Below are 8,940 nucleotides of genomic sequence, written 5' to 3'. Positions count from 1 at the left end.
GTCTGTTGTTTAGGGGACCTTCCTTGAAATAATTGCAGTGGAATATCTCGTGTTGTAATTAGTGGTGGGTCAAACTCTATATTGACTGGACTATAATAACCCACTTCAATTAAGCACCCAACGACTACTGGCCAGGTTGATTACCCATAATGCAACATTCTGAAGAGTGTAAGTCTTGTGTGAACATCACTGGTGTACTTGTCGAGGCCCTGGCGGCTGCTTCCCGAGCGAAGCCGAGGAATAAAGCGAAGCAGAGCGCTGCGCTCGCCAGGCCTTATTCGCTTTGCGAATTTCCTTAGGAAATCCCTCGCTTCGCTCGGGAAGCAGCCGCCGGGGCCTCGACTAGGGGCTACTGGTGTAAATGAGTTTTATAACATCGGGGGTCATTCAGTTCAGAAAAAAAATCATTCTTGGTATTCCATGTTTCTTCTGCTTGAGCAATATTGCTTCCTTTAAATATGTTAGCGTTTTATATTGAAACAATTAACCTATTTGAATCGAATGAGTTATTGTCATGGAAACGACGACATTTCCGTGTTGGAAAAAAGTACACAGTGTCACACGTTGTTTTTCCCAGCGTGTTCTTTCCAGTTTATGTTGATTCTTTTCGGTGGAAAATCAACGCATCGATATCATGATGGCTCATAGAGATTTCTGCCACATCACAAATAATTGAGTTAACAAAATGGTCTATATACAAGTTGCAGATGTCAACGTTATTCTAAAGGGTTTATAGTATCATCTGTGCAAAAAAATCAACAACAGACTTTCAATAATAATAATTTGATTTTCATGGAGTGATTAAAAAATTCCATAATCAATATTAAAATCACCCATGATTACGTAAGCCCTGGTCACAAGCCGCCGTACGGTTTTTTTGGCCGTACGTTTCTGGGGGGAGGCTACGGTCGCTGCGTTTTTCTGAAAACGTAGGGAAAAGAGGCGAACGCAGGGAGCAAGTGCATCGACGCACGTCACTCGTACGACTACGCAAGGTGTAAGTACGTAGTGCGTGCGCTGCCCGCGTGTCACGCCTTGCAGTGAGCGATTGCGTGCAATGTACGTCGCGCACGTGTGGAGTGAGTTGTACCTGCTTACAACGTACGATCTCCGTGCGTTCGACACATTTTGGAATGGAGGCCGTACTTACACGTGCTGCTCACGTACGCCGTCCTTACTTACGCGCAGGTTGCAACTGCATGCACTTGCGATGAACGTAAGCCCCCCCCCCTATGTGGTGGGGTATATTTATAGAGATTGATCTTCTGACGTCCTTCAAAATGTCGCCTCTTCTACCACAGAGATTCCAAATACTTCTGATACTGCAAAGCTTCAAGTGGCAGGGCATGAGCAAGACGTGGGACCTTTATAAACATCGATAACTTGGACGGCAAATATTACTTGACGTGTTATAAACAATTATTTCATTCGCTACTTCTAACTCCTTAATTTTGTAATAAAGAATATTGACAGTTTTGAAGCAATCCTTCTTGAATAGAAAAGGTCCATGTACTATTAGAAAGGTTTGGGCAAAACTAACTGCAATTATAATGCCAATCAAAACTTATATTCTCCATTATGGGGAGGGGGGTTGCCTTTCCTTTTAGAAAAAAGAAGGAATTGTCTTTACGTGTGATTACACATATTGACTATATATCAATGGTGTAGATACATTCAATGTTTCAGGAGTCGCCGCGCCTTTGAACCTGGCCTGAAACTCGCCATCACTCTTCGCTTTTTTGGCAACGGGAAGCAGGTCCCTTGCATATGACTTCCGGGTGGCACACAATAGTATATCCATGTTCGTACCGGAAGTTTGCACCGCCCTATACGAGGAATATAAGGAGATAGATGCGCACCATGCCCTCTACCCAGGACGAGTGGATCGCTCTTATAAGTGGTTCTGCTCTGTGGTGCTCATGGCAATCGTGGATTCTAACTATTCCTTCTTGTGGTGCAATATTGGGGTCAACGGCTCCTCTTCAGATGCAGGCGTGTTCAACCAGTCCACGTTTTGGGGAGCATTCCGGGAGCACTTGAGGGAACCGCCATTGGATTTCCACCACCGGATCCACTGCCAGGTGACGACCAGAATTTTCCTAATTTCCTAGTGGGCGACGACGCGTTTCCCCTTCGAAAGTGGCTGATGAAGCCATATTGTCGCCATGCCCTGATACACAAAGAGAGGGTAATGAACTAGCGGACCTCTCGGGCTCGTCGTGCCGTAGAGAACGGTTTCGGGATATTGGCTCATCGATGGCGATGTCTCTTGACTACCTTGCAGATGGAGCCTAACAACGGAATTTGCGTCCTGTTGGGTTGTATCATCCTTCACAATTTGCTTCGAAAGCACCGGCCCGGACAAACTGACGTGAATGTGGACCGTGAGGATGCGGATGGCAAGGTAATCCCCGGGGCCTGGAGGAATGATGTACAGATGACCGAACCCGACCAGATGGTCGGCCAACGGGCCGCGAGGGAAGGAAAACCCCTAAGGAACTACTTCGCGAACTATTACAGTTCCCCGCTCGGACGAATACCATGGCAGGATCTCGTTGTGTGAACGCAGGAACTCGTAATAAGCATTATTTCATTTCATAGAAATCTATGAAAAATATATTTTTTTTTAATTCTTGTTTTTATTTTATTGGCGGACTAATACGGTTTCCCACTGTCTTTGTTTGAACTCATGATACACGATTCGATTTCATTTGTTTACATTCTACAACCTCTTCAAGCACTCATGATAACAAATTTTGGACATAGTTCATGAAATTCATGTATTATATAGTGTGTGAATAAATAAGAATAAGGTCATTATGTGGAACATGGTAATAAAATATGACTTTGTGTTTTCTTGTTTATATTTGAGCACAACGTGCGTTGTAAGTGCTGATCACATGCTTACTCCGCACGTGCACGTGAGTTCTTCACGTTCATTTGAATAATTAGATTGGGAAAGTGCCGAGTAAGCACGGGCCACGCAATTATCCGTGCGGCAACGCGCACTTGCTAAGTGCACCTTCGGTACAGGAAGTGGCCGCGGCGAATATCTAAAAAGTCTCACGGAGTCGGTGCGTTGTGCGTACTTTGGCAGTACCGAGGGCGTGCGTGCGCGCACGTGGGGCAAATCCGTAGCTCGAACGTAGCCTGCACGCAGCGAAAGTTCCTCCTGCACTAAAAGTTTTGCGTCGTGTCTGCGCACTGCCAAATCCGTACCGAGTCGGTACTCATCACGTGCGGGACGTACGAATTTCCCGATTTTTGCCCACGTTTTCGCACGTAGACTGCGCGCACGTGCAAGTACGACGGGATGTGAACACAGCTTTAGTCAGATAAATCACTAACTGTCCTTTTCAAAGACACCCAACAATAAATATTGGTGTCAGGTGGTCTATAATTGTAGACAACGTCGTGGTCTAATAATTAAGACTCTCGTCTTTCAATCTGAGGGAGGTGGGTCGATTCCCAGCCATGTGGTTTTTCCTCCAGCAAGAAATTTCCCACACTGATTGTGCCGCACTCAACCCAGGTGAAGTAATTGGGTATAGGCAGGAAAAACTGTGAGCATGCACCAGAATCGGTATGGGGCCTACTAGCTTAACCGGGGAAATATAGGAGCGCATTGAGCACCTGTTAAGGTGAATACATAATTATGCGCTATACAAATCCTATATCTTTATTATAATTGTTAGTAGTAGCAGTAGTATTATCATTATTATTGTTCAACAATTTATCAGACTGATGAAGATATTTTTAGTATAAATGCTTAATGAAAATACCTAAATGGGAAGCCAATTTTGCTGTAAAAAAACAAAAAACACAAACTAACAACGAGGTTTTCGCATAAGGCATAATGATAATATCTGAATGTTTATAAAGAGGCTATATAGGTTCTTTCATCTACTGTGGAATTGTCAATTACTATTATTTTACGCAGGCAGTGGGGTTGGAGTCTGCAAAGTATTGTCTTGGGTTGAATCACTCAACCCTAGACAATGATTTATTTAAGTATTAACTTTGAGTCTGTGCTTGTAGATCATTCTCTTATGTTGAATAGAATGCTAATTACACGCATGTCAGCACGGTCAATATGAATTCTTGAATTGCAGCTCGATACAATCACTCGATATGAGGAATAAACAGTTATACCGGTAGTTGTCTCAAATAAAGCTTTAATGTATATTTGCAGAGCATCGCGTACACACAGCCGAAGTGTGACTGTTTTGAGAGCGTCGATCACTTGCAGATCGCCTCAAACAATATTATTACAAAGTGAATGAATTGGTATAAACGATGACGTCATCAATTCAAAATACACTCTTTTATCAAATTGGCTTAAAGATAGGCACTGCTGCAGCAAAACAAGGACTGCGGTCGAAATCTTAAAAGACACCCAACCAGGTACAAGGTGCATGGTTATTCGTCGCATTTGGTCCTAAATAATTTTTCCCCGGATTCGGCTTCGATGTGATTAGTATTTATCTTAATTTGAAATCACTTGAAAACAAAAACAAAACAAACACACACAAAAAAACTAACAAACAAGCAAAAATATGGAGGTAATCACTGGTTAGATTTTTTTTTTCTTAAATTAAAATACCTGTAATGATCAAACAGAGCGAACTTGCCCGCATCACACTCAAGCACACGGTGTGATTTGCCAACCCCTCACCCCGGGCCCTCACCCCCTTCCATCCACCGCCAATGAACGGTTGATTATGATCTTGTAAATAGACTGTGACAACGGATTGTTCTTCACAAATAAAAAAAGCGCGTAGCCAGGGGGGCGGTGGCGGCGGTCGCCCCCCCCCCAAAACGTCCCCAAAAAGAAAAAAAGAAGGGAAAAAAGAGAGGAGTAAAGGGAAAGGGAAGGGAAGAAAGGGAAGAAAGGTAGCTTTGTTTTTTTTTTCTTTTTTATTCTTAATTTTTTTTTCTCACAAGAGAAACTCCTTCACTCTTGCTCTAAATTTATATATGAATTTTGCTTCCGCGCTGCGCGCGGTTAAATTACAATATTGAAGTTCTCCATTGTTTCCCCCACCCTTTCTCTAACCCTGTTTTTCCACCTCAGCTATATGTGTTTCTTGCCAGTTAAAGTTCAAATGTACACATTAGGGCATGGAATTTGAGTAAGATTAGGCCGAACTATATGAAGTTATCTTTTTTTTTTAATTGATCGCGCAACTTCTGGTCGGGTCGGCTCCGGGCGGGTAAAATCTTTATTTCAATTTCTGCCGTCACCTCCATAAAGTCAACTTTTCCCGCTTTCCAGCTCATTACTAAACAACCATAATTTTGGGGCAAACAGGTTCCTTATTTAAAAAGATTTTTGTCGTATTAAATAAAAAGTACAATATTTTTATAGAATTCTATTAAACTATGTCATTTTCCTGCACATTCATCTCCTGTCCTGTCTTGCGCCTTCAGTTTGAAATTTTGAATGACACTTGAGTTTCTTTATAGTTCAAAATGAAGCACTTCAGGATAAGTCTAAGAAATTAGGCATTCTTTTTTATATAATTTCAATAAATCACAAAAGTTTCAATTTTTTGCGCACTATTTTCCTTGTAATGAAGTTCAATAATCTTATAAAATCAATTGAATTAGAGCCGATGGGGTATCAGAGATATCTGCATTTGATGAAACGTCCGCCCTTTGAAAATTCAGAGTTTCATTGCTCTGCGCGGGGAGGAATATCTTCCTCCCGGCATATACACTTCTTCTCCTCTGTTTTGCGAGTTGAAGATATATCTGTCGCTAAATTGTTTGTAATCAAATCTGATCTTTCCAAGGGAAGTATTCAATGTATCTTTGAGAATACCCTTTTCTCGGGACCCTTTTCATGGCAAAAAAAAATGATAACACGCTTTAGCTTCCGCGCTTCGCGCGGGTTTATTATTATTTTAATTTCCTCCATTGTATTCCTTTTTTGTGCGTTCACAATCACTTTTGAAAACAAGGTTCATGAAAACAAGGTTCAAAATCACAATATGGTCAATTGAATTGGAGCTGATATAGGTACTAGAAACAAGAGAGACGGCTCCTTTTCATTTTAATTTATGAAACACCAAAAGCTTCGCGCTTCGCGCGCGTGCACTGTAAGTGTTGGCACGCTTCGCGTGCATTTACCGCCCCCTCCAAAATGAATCCTGGCTACGCGGTTGGAATAATGCAACATACAAAACCACGTAAAACGGCAAGCCACAGTGATGAAATGATGTTTTTGCTCAATTGCTTCGCTCGCGCTCAAAAGATATTGCTTTTCACTTTAGTGATCGCCCTTTGAGAGTGGCATCGCCCATCGGCCATCTGGCACCTCCAAGGACCTCCCTAGGCCGTCCCTAAACCATATTGTACACATCGCTAGTAATACAAATTTTCGTCGGCCGGAACGTTGTTCTATTGATTGTGAGTACATTCAGTCACGATTTAGATGTCAATACAAAAAAAGAAACAAGACGAATCGGTGCTGCCTTAGAGGAGGGGGGGGGGGGGGGCAGGTTGATGAATGATCTGGTAGACATTTTGGGTATAATTCCTTTGAAAATAAAATTGCACGAAAATGGACATGATACATTTGTTATTAATCTCGCTTTAGTCTTGACGATCATGTTTCCCTTGAGCTAGTAAAGTGCTCATCGAGGATACTATATATGCGTACTGGTTTCTTTCAGCGAAGGAAAAACAAAACTGTCGAGGGATTCACTTTCAGAAGATTTGTTGTTTGCACAACATTGAATAACAGTTTGATTTGATTAAATGAGAGTCCGAACGAACACGACCCGTATACCACGTATACATGTAAATCAACCGATCCGCCGTCTGAGGGGGTAAACTAGTTTAGATTAAAGTTACTATTGACTTAAAGGGATGGTCCGGGCTGAAAGTATTTATAGCTTAATAAATAGAGGAGAATTCACTGATCAAAATGCCGAAAATTTCATCAAAATCAGATAACAAATAACAAAGTTATTGAATTTTAAAGTTAAGCAATATTTTTGAAAAAACTGTCGTCATGAATATTCATTATGTGGGCTGATGATGTCACATCCCCACTTGTTCTTTTGTATTTTATTATATGAAATTTGGTTTATTCAATATTTTTCCTCCAAGAACAAGAAAAATTGGATTGACAACTGAATAGTGCATTAGATATTTATTGCTGCAACTTATTTCATTATAAGGGAGACATATTATTCACACAAGTATGAAATAATGAAAAAAAATATGATTTTATGTAATAACATAAGAAAACGGAAAGTGGAGATGTGACATCATCAGCCCACCTAATGAATATTCATGACGACTGTTTTCACAAAATATTGCTAAACTTTAAACTTCAATAACTTTATTATTTGTTATCCGATTTTGATGAAATTTTCGGCATTTTGCTCAGTGAATTCTACTCTATGTATTAAGATATAAATATTTTCAGCCCGGACCGTCCCTTTAAAAGCGGTATGAAACTGCACGTAGGAAGCCTTTCGGTCTGTGCGGTAAATGCTGCAAGTCAGATAAATTATTTTTTGGAACCCATTTTCTAGGGATGGGTCGGAAGGGGGGGGGGGGTGAGGATATGACCTATGAGTTTGGGTTCCTTTGGTGTCGTATAATGGGAATAATTATGTGAACAGAAAATTTACGAGATTTAGTCTTGAATGCACTGAGACGTTTAAGATGCAGCGTTGGAGGTGGTTTTTTAAATGAAATTCATTTTCAACAGAAAATAATATAATACAAATCATTACAATAATAACCTTCGGTAATACCAGTAAATAAATGAACAACCATAGATTATACATTTTATTGTTGGTTCTGAATATCTCATTTTTTTTCTCCCTTTTCACACTCCCCCATAACCTCCCCATCCTTCAAGGATTCGGAAGTATGAGACCTACTGTTCGTGTGGGTGAGTGTGGTTGCTTTATATTTACACCATTGATGATTTAGGGATGTGACTTAACGGGATGGTCCAGGCTCGAAATATTTACATCTCAATTAAAAGAGTAAAATTCACAGAGCAAAATGCTAAAAATTTCATCAAAATCGGATAACAAAGTTATTGAATTTTAAAGATTAACTTTGCATTATTCCGGTAAAACAGTTCTAGGCATGTGTTTATGAATATTCATTAGGTGGGCTGATGACGTAATACCCCCACTGGTTCTTTTGTATTTTAATATATGGAATTAGGTTTATTCAATTTTTTTCTACCAAGAACTAAAACAATTGGATTGACAACTGAGTAAGTGCATTAGTTATTTATTGCCGCAACTTATTTCATCATAATGGAGACACATCATTTACACATGTATGAAAAATTAAACATTTATGATTTCATGTAATAACATAAGAAAAAGGAAAGTGGGGATGTGACATCATCAGTCCACCTAATGAATATTCATGACGATGTGCATATAACTGTTTTCACAAAATATTGATAAACTTTAAAATTCAATAACTTCGTTATTTGTTATCCGATTTTTATGAAATTTTCAGCATTTTTCTTTGTGAATTTTACTCTATTTATTTAGTCATAAATATTTTCAGCCTGGACCATCCCTTTAAGTTCAAACGAATTCATAATCAATACACTTAAAGAATTCAAAGTGAAATCAGTTGCGAACACAACGGATTAGAGAAATACAAGAAAACTTAACATACTGCTATTATTAAATGTGACCTGCAACCCCAAAACAAACAATAAATTGCCCAAAATGAATTTTGACATTTTCGCATCCTAAGCTTTGAAATGATATATGACTTGTCAAAATGTATCAACAGTAACCCACACAAGTATACTTGATTTATATATAAACCATAGAGCTATTAATAACTCCATGTATAAACAGTGTGAGATTCAAAGAATAAGGAGAAAACAATGTTTGAAGTTCGGGGCTCGCTCACTCAAAGAGATGCAATCTCGGTGAATGCTTC

Source organism: Lytechinus pictus, chromosome 4 (assembly GCF_037042905.1).
Source record: "Lytechinus pictus isolate F3 Inbred chromosome 4, Lp3.0, whole genome shotgun sequence".
Taxonomy (NCBI): domain Eukaryota; kingdom Metazoa; phylum Echinodermata; class Echinoidea; order Temnopleuroida; family Toxopneustidae; genus Lytechinus; species Lytechinus pictus.
The sequence above is the reverse complement of the archived record's forward strand: the minus strand, read 5'-3'. Positions refer to the sequence as shown.